At 37.7% G+C, this 20412-nt stretch overlaps 1 pseudogene; it reads right to left on the bottom strand.

The window, feature by feature from the left end:
- Positions 1–20163, bottom strand: part of LOC123621717 — an 82531-nt pseudogene extending 62368 nt beyond the window's left edge.
- Between the last annotated feature and the right edge of the window lie 249 nt (positions 20164–20412).

The raw sequence follows: 20412 nt of genomic DNA, 5'->3' as shown, positions 1-20412 counted from the left end.
CTAGAGCTATTCTTTCTGACTCAGTGTCCAGTTTTCCTTCCTGTCCATCTCCTGTAATACAGCCCATCTCTACCACTAGACCTTCCCAAAGGTATGTCTGGATCTAGCCTTTCCCAGCTAATACAACTCCATTCTTATTACTTCTTTTGTTACTAACTCCAAGATATGAAAATAGAAAGCCAACTTCTATCTAGAACTCTCTCCATTGCCTAGTTAAGACAAAGAAGATGAATATTACAGAAGTAGCAAACTGTATTTAAACTGACAAAGTATAGATTCAGAGCAGGACTACCATATTCATAACACAGAGGCTAAGAGATGAGTTGTGGAATCAGACAGTTTTGTTTAAAAATCTAGCTTGAGGTATGGTAGGTATATGACTTTAGCAAGTTGCTGAACCCTCCTAAACATCAAGGTTTTGCTTTTTTTCCTACAAGCTGGTAGTAATAATACCACCTTTGACATAGAATTATTGAAAAGAGAGTCAAAGGGAGAGCACCTGACATATATTACTCCCCGTAATATGTACATTATTGTTGTTACTTCATTCATTCCCTGAGGATACTCAGGTGAACTGCAATGTAGTTTCTGTTCTCATAAAGCTGACTATGAAGTAGAGGAAATTAGATAAACGTTTAAATAGCAGTAAGTATTAATGGAGATGAACAAATAAAATTATGTGTTAGATTGTGGGAGAAATATTTTTGACTAGGGGAATTTGGGAAAAGGATCTTGGAATTATTGTCATTTAACTTTATCGTGACATTTGGGAGAGAAAACATAACAATGTGTGACATGAGGGGCGGGAATTAAAATCGATCCTACACGCTGAACTAGGCATTGTTAAGGTACTATGTAATTTAATCTTCACAGTAAAATAACAAGATAGGGTTTATTATTTCCATCTTAAAGATGAAGAAACTGAAAGTTTAAAAGCCAATGTGAATAGGGAGGGTTGAGCAAAAGGCTGGGGAGTTATGGCTGGAAATAAATTAGGAATCTTGGAGTCCAAACCCTGATCTAAATCATAATTTCTCTTCCAGCCACCTGGAAAGAACAAGCAGGTCACACCATCTCTCTTTGAATGCCTTCACGAACAGGACATTCGTGAGTTGATTTATCCTATCACAGGAAAGTCCTGTCTTTCTAAAAATATTATTTTTAGAAAGACTATTGCTCTAAATACTTTAGATTCTTTCTCTATCTTTTCAATATTATGTCAGAAAAAAAAAAAAAGCCAGACAATCCAGGGGTGAAGGCTTGTTCATGGAATGGTAGATGGAGCTCAGCAGATGGCCATCTGGAGTAGGACACTTTTGAGGTTTCTAGAATGAAACAGATTGATCTGGATAAGATGGACAGCATTTATTTTTAGATCAGAGACCGTTTGGTGCAGCATTACAGGAGGGAATAAATGTAGCCAATATGTTTATTTCCCAATCCAATGATCATATTATAACACAACCTATATGAAGCAAGTGAGAGAGAAACAGAATGGCAACTATTGGATTTACATAAAAAGTCTGCTTAGGTACTTTATTTATTAGGGTGTGTTAAGATAGGTACTCAGATCAAGGAGAAAAGGAAGTAGAATGGGGTTAGACTATGTTTTAACCCAAGACATAAATTACTTCAAATTGAATTTTAAAATCATATTAATATACATCATGACCACTCTCATAATCCTGTTTAAATATGTGTTTTATTCATGCCAGGGATGTTTTTTCTGCCTTTTTGCCCCCTTCAAGGTATCCCACAAGGTTCATTTGATGCCACAATCCCTCCTTTGTTAAATATCTAGTCTCTCCCTCACTCTCCTCTTTATGATACTTATTTTCTATCCCACAAAAATCTAACAATGGATTCAACAGAGTTAAATTTTTCTCCAATTTTTGCATGTGTTTGACTTTCTTCCCCAGATGATTATAAAATAATCTCTAAAAACAAAAGTTATGTCTTATGCTTTTTCAGTGGATTTCAGTAAATATTTTGCTGAATGATGGAATTGATAAAATGAAATCATTATGTATATGCATGTTTGTATATGTGCATTTAACTCCTCAGCAAATAAAAATAAAAATATATGGCAAAGTATAAATCCACCAGAACTTATTATAACAGAGTGAGAAGAAGTGGTATAGTTAGTACATACTATGTAAAAACGTGGGAATTGCTAAGTTTTATTTTTTTTAATAATTTTATCCTTGAGATAGTTAAAAATCATCCCCCTGCAATGTTGTTTATAAGCATGTTTGGTTTTGAAATTTTGCTTTTCCCACAGAAACAACATTGGCATTTACTTCAGGCAACATACAAATGAGAATAATTTTAGATTTATGGTCGTTCTTTACAGACATGCATGGGCACAGCTCTAGCTCCCAACAGGAGAGCCGGGTGGTGGGAGCATGGGATTCCGTCTTTGTGGTAATATCATTTTTCTTTGCTCAAAGGCATACTCTTTGATGGTTAATTTTATGTGCCAGCTTGACTGGGCTGCAGCTACTCTTAAAGACAGTGGTGAAGGGAAATCTTCAAGCGGTGAATCTGGTTATTCACTTTGGTTGGGAGGAGAAATGGCCAGATGTCTGATTATGTATTGATTCATGGGCTCTGGTCAATGGTTTGGCTGGATTATCAAGGACTTGGAAGGAACAGGATTGGAAAATTGGTGACAAAAGAATTGGGGAAAGAGGTAAGTGAATAGACCTTTCTGAATGGACAGAATCATGAAGATATTTGTGTCCCAAATTGATGCTCAATAAAGGGTGACCTCAGAAGAGGAGGATTTTAATGATCAAGTGAGGAGGATTACCTGTTCTATGGATGCCAGTCAGCGTCTTTTCCCAGTAACTCCTGTCATTGTCCAATATGCTGAACTCATTAGTTTAGTCTTTAATATTAGCAGATAATATAATGTTTTCCTTAATAAAATGAACTATGTTATAATTAAAAATTAGGATAGAATAGTATAGAGGCATCTTGCTTCAAATAATTTGAAAGTGTAGAAAGTCTGCACTTGTGTATTTCCATGTTTGTGTTTGTGTTAAACCACATATGTGGAAGGTATTCCAACTGATGACAGGCTTCCAAAAATATGACATTCATAATGCATTCATGCATACCTACATGAATACATACATACATTCAGACTAAGAATTTTGCTGAATTTCACTTCAGATTTAAAAAAAAAATAAACGTTGGTTTCCAGAATTTAGTTTTAAAGAAAATTTTATAAATGCTTTTAAATATACCTTTAATTCATACATTAGATTAGAATGACCTAGAAAAAATAAATGTTCTTGCCAAGATTGCAGTTAGATCTGGAATTGAACTAAGAGCTTTGAACCTAATGCATTTTCTTTCCAATATATCATGTCATCTCAAACAAGAAATAATTGAACGCAAAATATGTGTTAGATGTTATTTTATGCAAAGAGAAAAGCATGACTGTTGTTTTCAAGTGTCCTGCAATCTAGTTGGGTGGATAATAATAACTGACATTTTCTTATACTCATTACATGCCCACTGACATAAATGCATTTTTTAAGCCATCAATATCTCTACAAAATAGATCCTGCATGCAAGTGAACACACTAAAGTTCACTCTGCTAAATCACAGATTCAAAGCAAGAATTAAGATTAAACTCAGGCCTTTTTCTCTCATTACATCAAGATCTCTCAATTCTGACCACAAGTCAGTTCTAAATGAGGAAGCTTTCAATATTCAGAAAAAAAATATTGCCATTTTTCTTTTCATCCATGATCTGGGCTTTTTAGAATTGGTGAAAAAAGAACAAATATGAAGAAGTATGAATAAAAGGAGAAAGCCCTGCTGTCTGTCTCTCCAAGTCAAAATAACGTTAATTTTCAAAACTAGAATATGTCCCAGAGTATCTTGTAAGAAGTATGTTACTGTTTCGCATGTTGTATCTTTCAAAGGCCAAGTAACCTGTGCTCACATAAGGCACAGACCCTTAATGGGATATGGCCACATTAGTGTTGATTTGGAGCAAATCATATTGTCTTTACATTGGACAATGCCTCCTGACATATTACAAAGTAGGAATACTGTATTGCAAACATGCTGCTTCCTATATAAAAATCATACAATACTTTTCATTTAGGCAAATGTAATGAAACCAAATCTGCCATGAATTTTCTCAAGCCAAGAGTTGTCTTGGGGTTGAAGAGAATCAATTTATAATTTGAAGAGCAATTATTTGGGCCTCTAGATTCCCAAAGGAATGAAGTGGAACAAACACTCACGGCAAGAAAAAAATTCAGGCATTTCACCTCTCCTCGCATCTAAGCTTGAACCTCAGCTCTGGGGCATAACTCAAGATTTGATATTAAAGAGTTTCATTTGCAACCAATTAGGCCTAGGATTATACTCTTCAGCCTTCTTGCATATGAGGACAATAGTGTGATTTCCAGTAACCTTATTTCCACTCCCTTACCCCTTCTCACATTCCTTCAGCAACATTACCGCCTTCATCAAAACAATTTCATTTGTACTTATGAAAGCGTTACAGCCGGTAAGCGGAAGGTACAGAACAAGCTTAACCACTGCAGCTTTTTTCCCATCTGAATATCACGAATCTTGTATCTCACCGTGGTGTAAGGTCTCTGATTACATCAACCTCTCCAAATTATGCTGAAATGAAGGCCATTCAATTTGCTACAATCAGTAACTTTTGAAAGAGCCCACATAATTGATTTCACAGTAATATAGGCATAGGTGACTGAGAGCCTCAGCTTCATTTAGACAATGTTTTCTTTCATTCCAAAGTGCAGTATTCAATAGAAATCAAATTTTTTTCCCAACAGTTGGCAGCTAAGCTTTGGCACATACAAAGTTTTTTTCTTCTTCTTTTTTTTTTTTATTTATGGTGCAGAAACATGAAAATTGAAATTAATACCCAGGGTGATCTAATAGAATTTGACAGGCTTTAGGCAAAATAACTTCTTTTTGGAGTTTGTACCATAAGGATTTCAGCCAACAGGCAAGGAGCCATTCTGAACACCATTCAGACCTATAGTGACATTTGTTACTGGGGTATTTTCTCAGCACCCAGCCAACAGAGAGCTTAGATGTGTATACGGCTATTATTAATATCTCAGACATTCCTGTTGCTATCTATTGTTTGCCTATTTATAGCATGATATGATTTTCACTACTTTTTTGACCTATGACTGCTAATGATCTCTATTTTCAGATACACATATGACTTTGAATCAGCTGAGCTTTCTTCTTTGACCTACAGATGGATAATAATACATGTTAAGCTCTTAATTTTACTGCCCAGAATAGGAACTAGCTGCCAAGTTATGGAAGAAGAAGCAGGTTCTGACCCAAAGAAGCTTATAGTCAAATACTTTTTGACTTGTCCTTTGGGAATTAGGCAGAGTATGCAATTTTAAATTCATGACTTTACTAGACAGAGACATTTGGTCGGGCATAAGGAGAAAACATGCCCTATCTCAAGAAGCTGGCATCTTTAGATTCAAATCCCAGCTATAACCCTGGCACCTATATGGCCTTGGAAAAGTTATTTATTTTCTCTGAATCTCAGTTTCTTCAACTATAACATTGGATTAATAATGCTTCTTAGGGTTTCTAAGAAGGTCAAATTAAGTTATTTCTGTCAAGGGTTTACCACGGTACCTGGCACTAATCATGAATGATTTTTTAGTTATTATTATAAAAGTTATTTTATTGCTCTAAATCTCCTTGCTCAATGATTCTCAGTGTATATGAGTAAGCCCTGAGTAACATGATATACTCAAATTCTACAGTTCCAAGTCATATCATGCACGGCATTTTTAATGCAAACATAATACAAAAGAAAGCATGTTCATTTCACTGACTATAGAGTCATAATATATAATTTTCAAAAGTTATTTCCTTTTGGAAATGAGGGATTGCAAGAGCAATTCTGATACTTGGGGCATTTGCAGAAGTCATGTTTGGCTGTGATCCATTGGGACCAAGAGGCTGATAACAGCACAATGTGCAACATTGTAAAACTTTACCGAGATCTACAGGATAAGCCAGGCAGTGATCTGGTTGTGGTGTCTGCCGCAGAGTGAGGCATTTGTGACAATAGAGGTGCATTTTCCACTTCTGGATCTGACCTTGTGTTGTCCGTGTACCATCAGACTTTACTGCATGCAATGTTGGAAGTACACCATTGTTTCTTACGTTTTCTTTCTTTAACTCCAGTTGCTCTTCTCTAATGTTCCTTCATATCCACCACATTGAGAAGACATTAGCCTCTATATGTGACAAAGATAATTTTTATTATTAAAAACCTTTATGTGGTTATGCAGTATCAATAAAATCAGAGCTATATGCTAAAAGAGATATTTACAGGATGTATTCAATAAATAGTCTAGGAAGCAAATGCAGAGAGAATCATTTTTAAAAGGGCACGATTTAATATGGCTTATTACCAAAAAAAAAACCCAAACAACACCACTTTCTGCTATTTTATATTTACTATCAGTCTGTTGTTAGCCTGTAAAAGAAAAAAAAAGAAATGATCGTAGTATCAATTTTCCGTGTAGTAAATAACCATGGCATATATCTTTAATGAGTTCTTTACAAATGATAACATAGTAATTGTAAATAAAAATCAGCCATGTGACATCATTAGAAAATAAACTTTTTTTTTAACCCAATAACATTAATGTAAAATGTTGCGTGAGTCTCATGATGTATTTATTACTTGAGGGAAAACCAGATTGACCTCTTTGGATGCTGAAAGTGGATGCTCTGTGGTGAGGAAAGCAAGATTATGATCAAAATCCCAGCAAAATCCAACCAAAGATCTTACTAATGATAGGGAGAATTTTCCCAGGGAATTCCACTCTTCATTCTTTCATTCACATATTCATATAACAAAATTGTTCTTGAAAATGTCATAATGGTGAGGCAACTCAGGCTTTTAAAAATTAGGCAAAAAGTATTTGACTAAATAAACTGCTTGATTAATATGGTTCAAAAATGCTGTATGCTTCTATATAGAATCAAACAGATAGTCCATGAAAAAGATTCATACCCTATTTTCAAAATCATAATTTTTAAATTTAATGGCACAATTTTTTATTTGGAAATATATAATTTTCTACAGTGAAAAATTCGCTAGCAGCTTTAAAAGTTGTCTCTTGATCTCAGCTGTTCACTCATTTGTGTTAGCTCTGTTCTACTTGTCCCTACACTCCTCACACTTCTGCATCATGCTTCGTGCCCCAAGGAACCAATCCTCATGAACTAAATTAAAGGGCACCTGACCTCTAGCTTCATGTTGGGCTTTGCCAATGGAAGTTCCCTACAGATGCCTAGAGGGCAGGTGGAGTGTTGAACTGGGGTATTCATTCTTCTTGCTCCTGTCTAGCCAAGTGCTGCAGGCTGGCTTTGTCCTTCTACCAAAAGCCACAACTCCTGCTTGGTGTTCCTCTCCTCTTCAAGTTCTGCAACCACTTAGTTCTCTTGTCCCTTTAGGGTGTGGTAATGACTCCCACTGTAACTAGCTACTGCGCCACATTTTATTGGTTTCTCTTAAGCCTGTGTGTATTTTTGTAAATAGTTGCTTTATTAATCTCTCCCATTTGAGAACACCATCTGTTCCCTGATGGGACCCTGAGTGGGACCCTGAGGTGGGAGATGCTGATTCTTCCCAGAGGTACAGCATCCCCCAGGCTGTCCAATCGACTAGCCTAAATTAACATTCTGAGATGCAAATTGAGAGACAAACTAGAAAATACTCCCAACAGCACAGCGAATCAGTCTAGAAGTCCTGGAGTGGGAAGGATGGCCAGGAGGAAAAGGAGTGACAGATTGTCATCCCATATGCACAGACCAGGCATCATTAGAATAGCAATGTTATATTTTGCTTTTTCACTTATCGTATGATTTAATCATTTTGTCATATTCTTAAGGATTCATTGTAAACATAATTTTGGATATATATTATTCCAAATGATGGGCTGGGTTTCTAGGATTCATAAATTCTAGATGTAGTAAGGAACATCCTTTAATTTTACGTGCTGTTCCGTTTCCCCATTCCTACCATGCAAGGTACAGTTGTACATGTTGCAGATCCCCTGGAAAAAAAAAAAAAAAACACAAAACCTCAGTGGCTGAATGAATGCATAAATTAAAGTTTTATTCAAAGATATCTGCATTCATCCTAGGCAGTCCTACCTAGGATGTAAGTAAGTATGCCCTTCCGCTGGTTTCCTACATTTGAGTCAATAGCTTCATAAGAGATCTAATCTCCTAGATTAGTAATATTAATTAATATATTAGCCATATCTTTAAAAGAGGGTTTTATGATTTACCTTGCAAGAGTGAGCAGTGGAAGGAATTCCAAACACAATGGCAGGTAGAAGTGAGTAGATATGTTGGGAGATTTCACAGATTATAAGATGGTCATCAGATCTCATAAAAAGTGGTGTCTGGGTGAGATGTTATTATCTTTTAAGTGTGATTGCCTGTGCCTAGCACACAGAATACAACTCTTGTCCATGTCACAGTCTGGTCAGACAGAGGAAAACACAGGCAATACACCATTTACATCAAATTGTAAAGAAAGATAGGAGCAATAAATAGAGAAATAATTTTTAGAGGAAAATTTATCAGATCTAGAAATCCCCCACCCTCTTCAAAAGAAAGGATGCAAAGAATAGAAAACATCATGCCACGATTTTATTAGAGACCAAAACTGCCCATGACTGTCCTAAACAGCTCTTACAGAATTGGGTACAAAGGGGTAACTACTGTCTACTTATCTTTGCTTCCTAGGCCTGAGCTAGGCGTCTGCTGCTATGAGATGCTGGCAATCACTGGTCTTTGGGTAGCTCAATCGGATATGCAGAGACCTCGCCACATGCCACATTACCATTCTGACACATTACCATTCCTCCCCCATGGAAATCTTTCTGGGTCTGCAAAGCTAGTCAGACAAATCAACCTTCTCTCATGTCTGCCCCATTTTTATATACATTTGAGAGTTGTTTAAATAAGCACCTCACCCTCTATTCTGGAGGCTTTGACTTTAGAGCAGTCAATAAAAAAAAAAAAAAAAGGAAAAATCCTTCTGTGGAAATTACTTCCCTATCCCACTTGGGTTCTGAAAATCTGTCCTTTTCTGCGCATCAGCCTGTGAAAGAAACAATTTAAGGGTTGTTTTGTTGTTGTTGTTGTGTGCGTGGTTTTCTTGAACATCAGAGTTCAATTATAAACTAGCCAGGAGATATATTTCTATACAGCAAATTTGAGCAGCCTTAAAGTTTATGCTGCTTAAATCACTTCAGATTGTGGGATATTCACATCTCTGAATTTTATGATAATGTCAAGAGAGCTTCTGGTGAGTCCCATTAATTTTTTTGGTATTGTTTAATTTTACATGAGTAAATATAATTACTCCTTTTGTCATGAAGAGCAAGTTCTAATACCAATTTATAATTCATGGAGCTAATTATGTTAACGAGGAGGCAATCATTCCTCAGCTATCTCCCCTGTAATTTTAAAGGATTTTGATTTTTTCCCCTTTCCTCTACAATTTCTCTTCCAGCTATGAAAAGGAAGTGTACACAATTCATCTGTGATATAATTATTTACCATGGCAACAGTTTGTGAATGGGATTGGGAAGTTGCACAGAAGGAGAAAGCAGCTTAGGGGGAACAGCCTAAAAAATCCTTTCAAGACAAGTGAAGAGGCCTTTCAGGTGGGAAAGGTTTTTGTTTTCCTGACATTTTAAGGAGGAGCTCAGGTTTGCCTGCCATTGTAAAAACTGTTGTTGATCCTAAAATGAAAGAGTCTATTTTCTACAGTTGCATTTCAGAAAATCATCTTGATTAAGAGAATGGCAGAAAAGACAAAGCCACGTTTTTCCTCTGTATTTGAATTAACAGCTCCCAGGAATGGGGGTGGGGGGACTGTTCGCCGGTGTATTATCAGACGGCAAATGAGAAAAACATTTGAGAAAAAGTAGACTCCTGTTCCTTTCTAGTCCTGAGACCAGTAATACCCACTCGGCAAAATCTTCCTTCCTGGGTGACAACAGATCCAAAGAAAGAAAGAAAAAAAATCTATCCAAATCCAGTGGTCCAATCTTTGGGCTTCAACTGAGGCTGCCACAAATTCTTCCACCATCTCCTCTGTTCAATGGGATATTGATTATTTCACCCCCATTTGTGTAATGCCAATGAATGTAATCAATATACTTCAAAAGAACACGAACATGCATATTAAAATAATAATAATATTAAAATACAAGCCACCATCTCTTAAGTGTTTGCAGGCTTTTGTCCTTTTGTTCACCTGTGAGAAATGTAACTTCTCATATTCTTCCTTTCTTACAGTTTTCTGCAATAACTAACATGTAACCTCAGCTGAAGCATTCTTGATTGCTTGATAAAATTACTTCTGCTTAATATTCCAAGATGCTAATTGCATCAAGAGCTGTGGAAAAAAGCTCACAACCAGGAATTGTATGAGCAGAAGGCTCCAGACAGCTTCATCTCCTCAGAAACATACAGAAGCAAGTGAGGCTAGAAAGATGCCTGGTGATACAATGTGTTAGAAAGAAAAGGTTAAGAGAAAATTGATCCTATTGAAAGCACAGAGTTCCTGTGTTCTAACTGCAGAACCACCAATTCAGGGGCACAACCACATTGTGACATGCTCTTGCTGATGTTATTGCATTTGAAGGGCTGTCATTTGAATACGCCTATGGCGTGCCTGGAGTTTGGTACCATGGTGTGTCACTTGAGTAGAACACAGGAATGTGCAAACTAAACAAAGAAAAACATATTTCTCCTTCCTATCTTTCATAGTTTTCTAGGAAAAGGGAATTGAAACTAAGAGAATGCAATCACCCTTTGGACTATTTAGCCTGATTAAAGAAGTTTGAAGAAAATTTACATTAGAAGAAAACAGTTAATATAATTTTTGAAAATATCTATATGAAAGTGATAAACTAGCTCAGCCCAGTGCAATTAAACATGTGTTTTCTTTATCCCTTGATTTATTCCATAGTCCTTTTTCATTGCATCTGGTAGATTTGGGATAAGAGAAGCACCACACAGTTTTGTAGAACATTAGAACTGGAAGAGAACTTTGAGGGTCATATTCTCATTTCATTATCTTAATAGATAAGAAAATTGAGTCTCCAGGAGGTTAAAAGAATAGCTTTAGGTCTCAGAGACTTCTTGCCTTCGAAGTTTAATTGCTTATTCAAGCAAGGTGTATAAGTAGGAAACACATAAGGAACTTTAAAATCAAACACAGAGATGATACATTTATACAACAGTGACAAATTCTACAGAAATTTAGGGAAGGAAAGATTATCTATGATGGTTAAGCAAGGGAGACTTCATGCAAGAGAGGCCATTGAAATGAGCCATAGATGATGCCTGTGATTTACTCTGGGGGAGGAAAGAGGAAGAGGTCCTTTCTTAAGTAAAGGAACATCAAGGCTGGCCTTGAGTTGGCCATGAGCAACACTGTTAATGAAATCTCTTTTTAGTTGTAGCATGAACTTTTTGCTTTGTGGCTTGGACAATGAGTAAGTGAGATTATTCCACCAAGAAAAGCATAATTGAAGACCACAGAAAAAGATTAACTACCCTTGATCCAGTCTCTACTACTAGGAGTAGGTGAGCTATAATATGACTAACAAATTAGTTTGTTCATTTAACCACACCCATCCAACAAACCCAGATACCTCAGTTTCATTACTGTTGGGACCATCATCATTCCAGCAACCACAGTGTTCCAGTCACTTCTATTACTATTAGGGGATTGATTATAGGCATAATTTTAGCCCTTTCGATAAATCTATTTTTTGTCCCTATTCTAACTTTGTTTGATAGTCTCCTCTTTTATTTATTCATGTCCTTCCACCAAATATTCTCATTCTGCCACCTTATTGCCAAATTTCTCAATCTTAAGTGCATGCTAGAGACTTCCCTGTTCAGAAATTCCTGCTTTGGACAAGAAACTCTCTTCTCAAGGTGCCCCATTCTAGCAGTGTACTTTGTAATGGAATGAAGGTGAGTTATTAATTTATTCACACTGAGTTGTTTATGTCTATAAGTGACTTTAAATGTGCCTCTTTGGGGGCATTTTCATTCTCACTAGTAGCTTCCCCTAAGAACTAGAAAAGCAGGAAAATGTGACTGTCTCCTGCAAGCTGAGTTGAGATGCCAACACATCATCTCTCTGGTGTGAAATGGAGGGTGGGCAATTGAGACTGAACAAAAGAGAAGAGAGGAAGCAATAGCTGGCAGTAACTCATCCCAGCACTGCTCAGGAGAACAGAAACTTTACACTAACGACCCTGACTATCTCAATCCCTTAAGGGAGTCCTCAATTTTGGCAAAGGTCAGCCTTGGCCACACCTATCCTATCAGTAGTTTCCTTTTTACTTCCCTTATTCCTATTTCTTGATCACGAGGACACCTGTCTAGGATTTGATGGGTTTACCCTACAATGTCTGCACTGGCCATTTGGAATTTGCAAATTGCTTTTCTAGTTCTTAGGAGAAGCTACTAGCAAGAATGAAAATGCCCCCCCAAGAGGGGCATTTGGAATCTGCAAATTCCAAATCCTGTTGCATTATTAATTCTCACAGTAAATTCTATAAATCAGCATTCTGTTTCCATACATCAACCTTACAGATTTAGTGGATGTGAGTTTTCTGTGAGTGACAGGAAAATGATCACCTGACAGAAATCAGACTTTGGCACCAGGGAGGCTGAGAGTCAACCCCAGGTCCAGAGGGGATCCCCCAGAATTCGAATGCCAATCCTACGCACCTCCTGGCCTGCTGACCTTTCCTGACAAAAATTCCTACTATGATTTATCTGTCTTTGGCTGTTTGAGAATTTATTTGCTTTTTTCTCCAAGAAAAAAATGGTGACTTGTTTAGGAACCCTAGGAAACACAATGTTTTCCTTTAAATCGATGCTTCTCTGCTGATGAATCTTTAGAGATTGCGTTAGATTAGTGGTAGATATAACTTAGATCAGCCTTTGTTCAGGCTGCCTCCCAGGGCACAGCCAATTCCTAGTGCACAGGCAGCACTTACTCCGTGCATATGTAAAGTTGGCTGTGGTGACCACTCTACCCTTCCATGAACATGTGGCGTGTGACTCCTGAAAATATTAGAGGAAGCCTATCAAGCCAGACGTCAAGGATCCTTCTGGGCTTAATGGGGTGAATATACAGACTGTGCTGCTGCAATGACCAGAAGCTTCCATGCCTCTAGGTGGGAGTGAGGGGGGAGAAAATTTTTATTGGAATCACAGCATGCCTGTTTGCAAACCAATAGTTCAAGGCTACGCTGTAATTAAACCAAAGTGACCTTCTATAAAATATTTCTCTTGTCCTTTCCCTGGCCCCCAGGTAAAGGCAAAGTGGTTGTTTAAGTGGCATTGACCATCTATGGACGTCCTTATTTATAAAGAAGTCCTTACCATGTGGCAGTCAGGCGATAGCAGTTGCAAAATGGTATTTCCCAGCCCCTTCCGCATCCAGATGGCTCATTTAAAGCATCATGAAGTGAAAGGAAAAAAGAGGAAAACATTAGCACAGACAGAATTGTAGCTTGTTTGCGGAAAATTAGAAGATGCACCCTTTGATTCCTTTGTGGCTCCCCATCGCCACCTCCAAATGGTTTAAAATTAAAATGGGGACAAAAAGCATCTCCAGATTTATTTGGCTCTGCCATATTAACCATAAAAAAGATCTAGCCTGTTCCAATCTTAACCCAGCAGTAAACTATAAATTCAACTTCCCCTCTCTGCTGGGGAAATAAAATCCAAATACAGTAGCATCCAAATAATTATCAAGAGTTGAGCTGTGCTGGCAGGGTGCAATGTACAAGATTCAATTTTAACTAGTGATTACAGACCGGCAACCTTCTAGCCCTGAATGTCAAACGGCCATGTCACTTTCTCCTGTCACGGAGTATGTCAGGACTCACCGCAGCCTGGTGACTTTTCATCAGAGGTAATGAATCTTGTACTCCTGAGATGGGAAATGTCACTGTGCCTCCAGCCCCTTCCTCTCCCCCCCCACCCCTACCCCTCATTCCCTTCCTGCCTCCTGTCCAGGTCCTAATAATTAGGAAAAAGATGTTGTGTGTGACATTACTTTTCACAGCCACACCAGGGCCCTGCTGCTGTCTATTTAAATTGTGTGGTCAGTATCCAACTTGTGACCATACGTGATGAAATGGCCACCTCAGTAGCCGGTTTATGGTATTGGAGTCTCATGCATCAAGTTCTCTTGTCCTTGAGCAATAAAATGGAAAAACAGTTAAGCTCTGACCTTATAGCCTGTATGGTTTGGGGCTCCGTCCAACTCCTGATAACTTGCCTTTAAATCTCGTGAACTTGGCGCTTTTTGTTTCTGACCTTTCTGCTGCTGAGGTGCCATTTGGGACACGGATGAGGATGGAGCCCAAATTTTCCTGAGTAGTGACAAGGAAAGAGTGTGCCGTGGCTTTCAATGGTGTCTCTGAACCCCAGGAGTTTGGTGTCTGACATAAAATGAGACTGCACAAAACATTTTATTATTTTTATTATTTTTTTACATAATGAAATCACAGATGATACTCATACAATTATAATCACTAGTTTTGGGAAACTTTTTCTTGAATATCTTAAATTCTTAACATAAATCCCAGAATCTTAGAGGCTTGAAGGGACTATATATGAATTGAATTAGGGAAAAAAATTATATGTGAACTAAGAAAACACTCTTTGTTTTTTATACATGTCATCATTTTTAAATATATTGAGTACCTATTATGTTCAGCATAATATGTTAACCATTGAAAGATATAAGAGAGCAATGTATGGCTTGATCCCTGCCTTCAGTTAATGTCAACAATAAGACACATGCATGATATAAAATAAGGAAATATGTATAATTTCCATATAAAGTAAGGAAATATGTAGTAACAGGAAGGAGATAGCCTTCCCTGTATGAATAACAAACCCCACAGGGCACAAGTCAATTAAACTCATCTCAAATGATGGAAAAGACACAAAACCAATATGGTCTGGAGTCACAGACTCAACCAAAGAAAAGGCATCAAGGAAGCACAGTACATGTCAACACAAGGCAGCATTGCTAGGGCTGGGAACATCTCTACATTTGGCTGTAGCACTTAGGTATCCCACAGAACACAGCGGTAAATTATAGCTGAGGTCAGTTAACCCACTGTCATCCAATATAAGCCAGACAGATGGAAAGGCAAAATCAAGGCTAATCATGGCGTCAAGCACGGCTCCAAAGGATCTGTGGGTTTCCCTTGCTAGGTAGACTTTTTGTTTTTCCTGAACAGCTTGGGGCTCTCTTATTAGTCAAGCTTCTGAGAGAACCACTGAATGTACTAGGGCTTGTTAGAGGAAGTTTGTTATTTCTAGATCTGAGACTTGCTTGCTAACCTTGCTTCCTTCCTTCCTCCCATATCATGTTCCAGACATCAAGCTAAGCACAAGCAGTAAGCAAGGCAAACAGGTTCCTTGTTATAATGTGGCCTAAAACTTGGTGGAGAAGATGAGCGAGCATCCAGGCAATTAAAATACAGTATGATAGGAAAATGAGAGAGGTTGCCACATGCTAATGGGGTTTTAATAGGGTGCCAGGCCCAGACATAGGAAGGTAACAGGGAGAGCTTTCCAGAGGATGCCCAAAGGTAAACAGGATGCCTTTACCCTTGATTCTCAAGGGAGCCATGGATCTCTGGCTACATTTGAGGTTCTTTGATGGGGGGTTGAAATTTCCTCTCTCAGTCACTAGAATGGGTCCTCCCTCACCAAGAGAAATGGGGGGGTCACCCTCATTAACACCAGCGTCTTTATCTTCAGTGATTTAATGTGACATTTAGAGGAGGCTTTCAAGGACAGAAGGGGGCTGCATTTAAGACACATGCAATATTATAATCAGGATTTTGTGGTGTGATGTTGCAAAGCGTAACATACCTTCTCCTTTGTTTCATTTCTCTGTGGCATTACAAGTCCTTGAGGAATGAGGAATGGGCAACAAAGTTAGAAATTTCTTTAAACCATCTCCTTGAAATGTTACAGAAAGTTGATTTTCTATTTTATTTATTCTTGCCATATCTATTTTTACATGTATTTTTATGTTTAAAATGTATCCAACAATTGAGACTCTGTCATGTGGTAGGCAAACTGCAAGTCACTGGAAGATCCAAGAGTAAATAAAAACAATACTTTTTTTCTGTTATACAATTTTCAGTCTAGGAAGGGAGAGAGATGTGGACACATAGTCACATGGCAATTTTATGCCTATGTAGATACAGGAAGCAATAAGTGGTGCTAAACTGTCTCTGCATGCAAAGTCTGGGATTGTGGTCCAAAAAAGTTCATGAATCTTTTAAAAAAAAAATCAAATGTCCATAAGCCGATATATCTTTTGAGTTTAAATAAGGTGCAAGCTGCCATTCCAAAATATGAAAGTGATTCCCCATTGATAATTAGAACTACTTGTAACTTCACAGATCAGGGAGATGCTACTCTGTATCCTGTGATGATCCAGGACAGTGCGGAAGTGAGGGAGGCAATAGGTGTCGCAAACAAAGATGCCTGCATACCCCTCAGTTAGACAAGATACACAACAGGTATACATATTTGGGAAGGCCTCTTATGAGGCAGACCGAATTAAATTGCAATTTTTTTTTTTCTCATCACCAACCCTAAAATCCCAGTCTTATCTTCAAGTCAGATTGATTGAAATGCATTTCTCTGGAGACAGAGAGACTCCCTGCCCAGTGGAGCTGAGCAGACAGGTGTCTCAGTATTTGTTAAAGCAGTCACCAAAGGGACGCAAATTCCTTGAAATGCAGGTGTGTCTGGGATGAAGGTGAGTGGTCACAGAGGTCGAACTCTAATTGGCTGACACACAGGAATGTATTGCAAGAGAAACTATGCTGTATGATGTTGTAATGTTGGATACATGCCATTATATTATTAATAATACATTTGTGAAAACACATAGAATATAGAGCATAAAGAGTGTACCCTAATGTAAACTTGGACTTTAGTTAATAGTAATGTATCAATATTGGCACACCGAGGGTAACAAATATACCAGGTTAACAAAAGATGTTTACAATAAGGGAAAAGGCAGAGGAGTGGGTTGATGGAGTATCTGGGAACGCTCTGTACTTTTCCCTCAATTTCTTCATAAACCTAAAATGCTCAAAAAAATAAAGTCTCTTTTTTAATACTTATACTATAGAGTGTCTATTCATATAATCCATTTTTGGTCCTCTTGTTTGTCTATGAGCTATGAAGTTAAAGTCTATGTTTTCATTTCTATTGAGTAACTTAATAAACATTTATTGAATGATAATAATAAAATCTAATGCTTATAAAATGTTTCTCTGCGAAAAAATATAAAACCGAGATGTGTAGGAATCCAGGCAAGAGGAGAATGGCAGCAGTTTGAATGGAAGAGGTGACACTCAGCACAAATGTTTGGGTGCCCAAGTAGGGTTCATTGGATAGCCAGAAAGCACCTCCACTTGGCGGAAACCTTTAGTGAAACTGGGCCAAGATCTTGGTCCATTGCTGTGGGAATATGCAAATATAGCTCCTCCTGCCTCTATATACAGTGTCCTCATGTAATTTTTTCTGGAATGTTTATTTAGCTATGTTCATCTTACTATTTTGCATTTTGGGGAAAAAAGGCTGTTGTACTTGAAGCCAAGAAACACCATCCTGAAAATTCAATTTAAATGCAAACTTCAGAAATTATATTTCAAATAGTCCTAAGAGGACTAATTAATAATTGTAAAGTGCTTTGAAGATGGAAAGTGCTAAATTAATGTCAATATTTATTTATTAATAATCAGAGAAGGTGATGCTGCCATCTTGAACTTGACTCTTTCACTATCAAGTGCTGACTACTACCATGATTTAACCCTCTTAATTGCCTTCTCCAGCCACCATTGCCGTGTGGGAATTCCACACTTTGTATTTAGTATTTCATTATTTTAAAACATTGCCAGTTATATATACATGATAGGAAAGAATTTCTGCATCTTGCATGCAGTGAAGCTGTGCTTTACAATGGCACTTAAAAATTTTGGCTTCATATAAAATCAAGTTGGAGTTAACAGCACTAAGTACAGTGGCCACGATAGAATAGGTGCTTAGTAACAAGGCTTTGAGTGACTAAATAAATGAAAAAATAATAATAATACGGTCTGTTTTATACGAAGTGAAATGCTACATTTAGACTCACTTCATAACTAATTTGTACCATTGGAAAACTTGATTCATATATTCATTGGATCTAAACAAAATGCTACTTTTATTTTTTATTCCATGAATGTTAGGTTGCAATCTTCACTGCCCCATATACTTTTCTGCAGTTCATATTACATTTGATGGTATGACAGTGAAAAGAGATGCTTTAAAAAATAAGTTCAACAAATGATGAAAATATTAAATATACATAAATTGCGATCAAACCTCGAGAGGGCTTCTTGACTTTTAACTGAAAGTTAGTTATTTTATATTATCCACATTGGACATTGTTACAGGAACTGCTGGCAGAGCCTGGAGTCCATGACTCAGTGTCTACTGTGTAGTCTTCCACTAACTACCAACTAGAGGGAGTGAGGACTCTGGTGTGAGAGATGCCCACCTGCACCAGCTGTTTGTTATTAGTCAGAAATCACCGTCACCTCTTACAAACAGCAGATATCTTTAGCTGGCTAAACATAGGAACAAGGTTTATCATTCAAGGAGAAGGGAGTTGGCAAAAGAACAATGAATAGTCAGCAAAAATTCACCTATGAGATCAGGTTGTGGTTTTCAAAACCAAGCTTCAAATCAATACAGAAAGGAGCAGGTGAAAGGAAGGATATATAGATCAGCAGAGAAATGCCACTTTGAATATGGCACAACAGGTCCTATCTGATAGGAAAGTCTGAGCTTCCTGGTCCATTTATTGATTAAATAAATATATTTTAAGCACCTGGCACTCAAGCCCTGAATTAGGCTTTGTGGCAGACACACTTATGTGGCATTTTGAAGATTTGAAATTCTGATTGTTCTCAGGGAATCCCCCCAAAGACTGAGATACTCAGCAAATGGGTGACAACCCAAACACCTGCAGAACCTTGCCATTTCCATTGGTTTTGCTCACCTCTTCAACACAAAGTCAGTAACTCCCAGATAGTTTTTTTTTTTTTTTTTTTTTTTTGGTGAAGAGCTTTCACAGCTAAGGGGGATAAAAAGCTAAAAATTTCAAAGGGAGTTATATACATATTCAATACATTCACTTTGGTAGAGAGCTGACTCTGGAGAGAACAAGGAAAGTTTACAACAATTTCCATATGAGCAAAGTAGAGGGTTTGCAAAAAGCATGCCCCTCTGGGACCAGCAATGTTTTATGGTCTAAGACACTATATCTATTACCATATGACAGGTAAATGTAAATTCTACATGATGGAAATGCAATTGTGATGAGATCATTTTTTTCATATTTCTAAGTTTTATCTCATTTGTCAGATTGCCTGTTTTTAAATAATTTGTACATATTGTCAGATACACAGTCAGAATGGACTATGGTTGACTGATCGATATAAAACAGACAGAGAACAATATCCTTTAGTCCCCAACCCCCGGGCCATGGACGGGTACCCATCTATGGCCTGTTAGGAACCAGGTCGGAGGTGAGCAGTGGGTGAGTGAGCGAAGGTTCATCTGTATTTACAGCTGGTCCCCATCACTAGCCATTACCCCCACCCCAGTCCGTAGAAAAACTATCTTCCATGAAACCAGTCCCTGGTGCCAAAAAGGTTGGGAACCGCTGAAAACAATATAAAGCAATACAAGCCAGTCTAGGGCCCAATTCTAACATCAGCACAAATGTATGGAAAGCCACAGGGAGAATTTCCAATTTTACTCTTTTGAAGGATCTGGATGCCCCAAGTTTCAGTATGAACTTAGAGGATGAAGTTTATATAAACCAAGCCTTAATTCCTAAAGCAAACTCAAATTGTTTACGATGAAGACAATCCTATTAAACTTACCGTCCTATCTTCACCTATGCTGTTGTGATGTTCAATGCCATGTCCATACCAGCTGGGCACTGCTGATGGCGACATTCCCACTAGCAGCAGAAATATCCTGTCAATATGCATTGCAAATATCCTTCAGCAAATACAAGGCCTTCACACTGTATTCTTCACCGTCGGCCTCTTCTGCTTCCCATTTTGTTTATTTTTTCTGGTTTCCAATATATCCATCCCGTTGATTAAGAAGTGGTCTGCTCTAAAACTAACATTTTAATAACAATTCATTTCCCTGTGGTTTGGCTTTTCAGATGCTCTCTGTTCCCACATATTTACAAGCTA

This window comes from Lemur catta, chromosome 16, assembly GCF_020740605.2.
Source record: "Lemur catta isolate mLemCat1 chromosome 16, mLemCat1.pri, whole genome shotgun sequence".
NCBI lineage: Eukaryota > Metazoa > Chordata > Mammalia > Primates > Lemuridae > Lemur > Lemur catta.
Note: the sequence above shows the minus strand (reverse complement) of the source record. Positions and strands in the feature narration are given on the sequence as shown.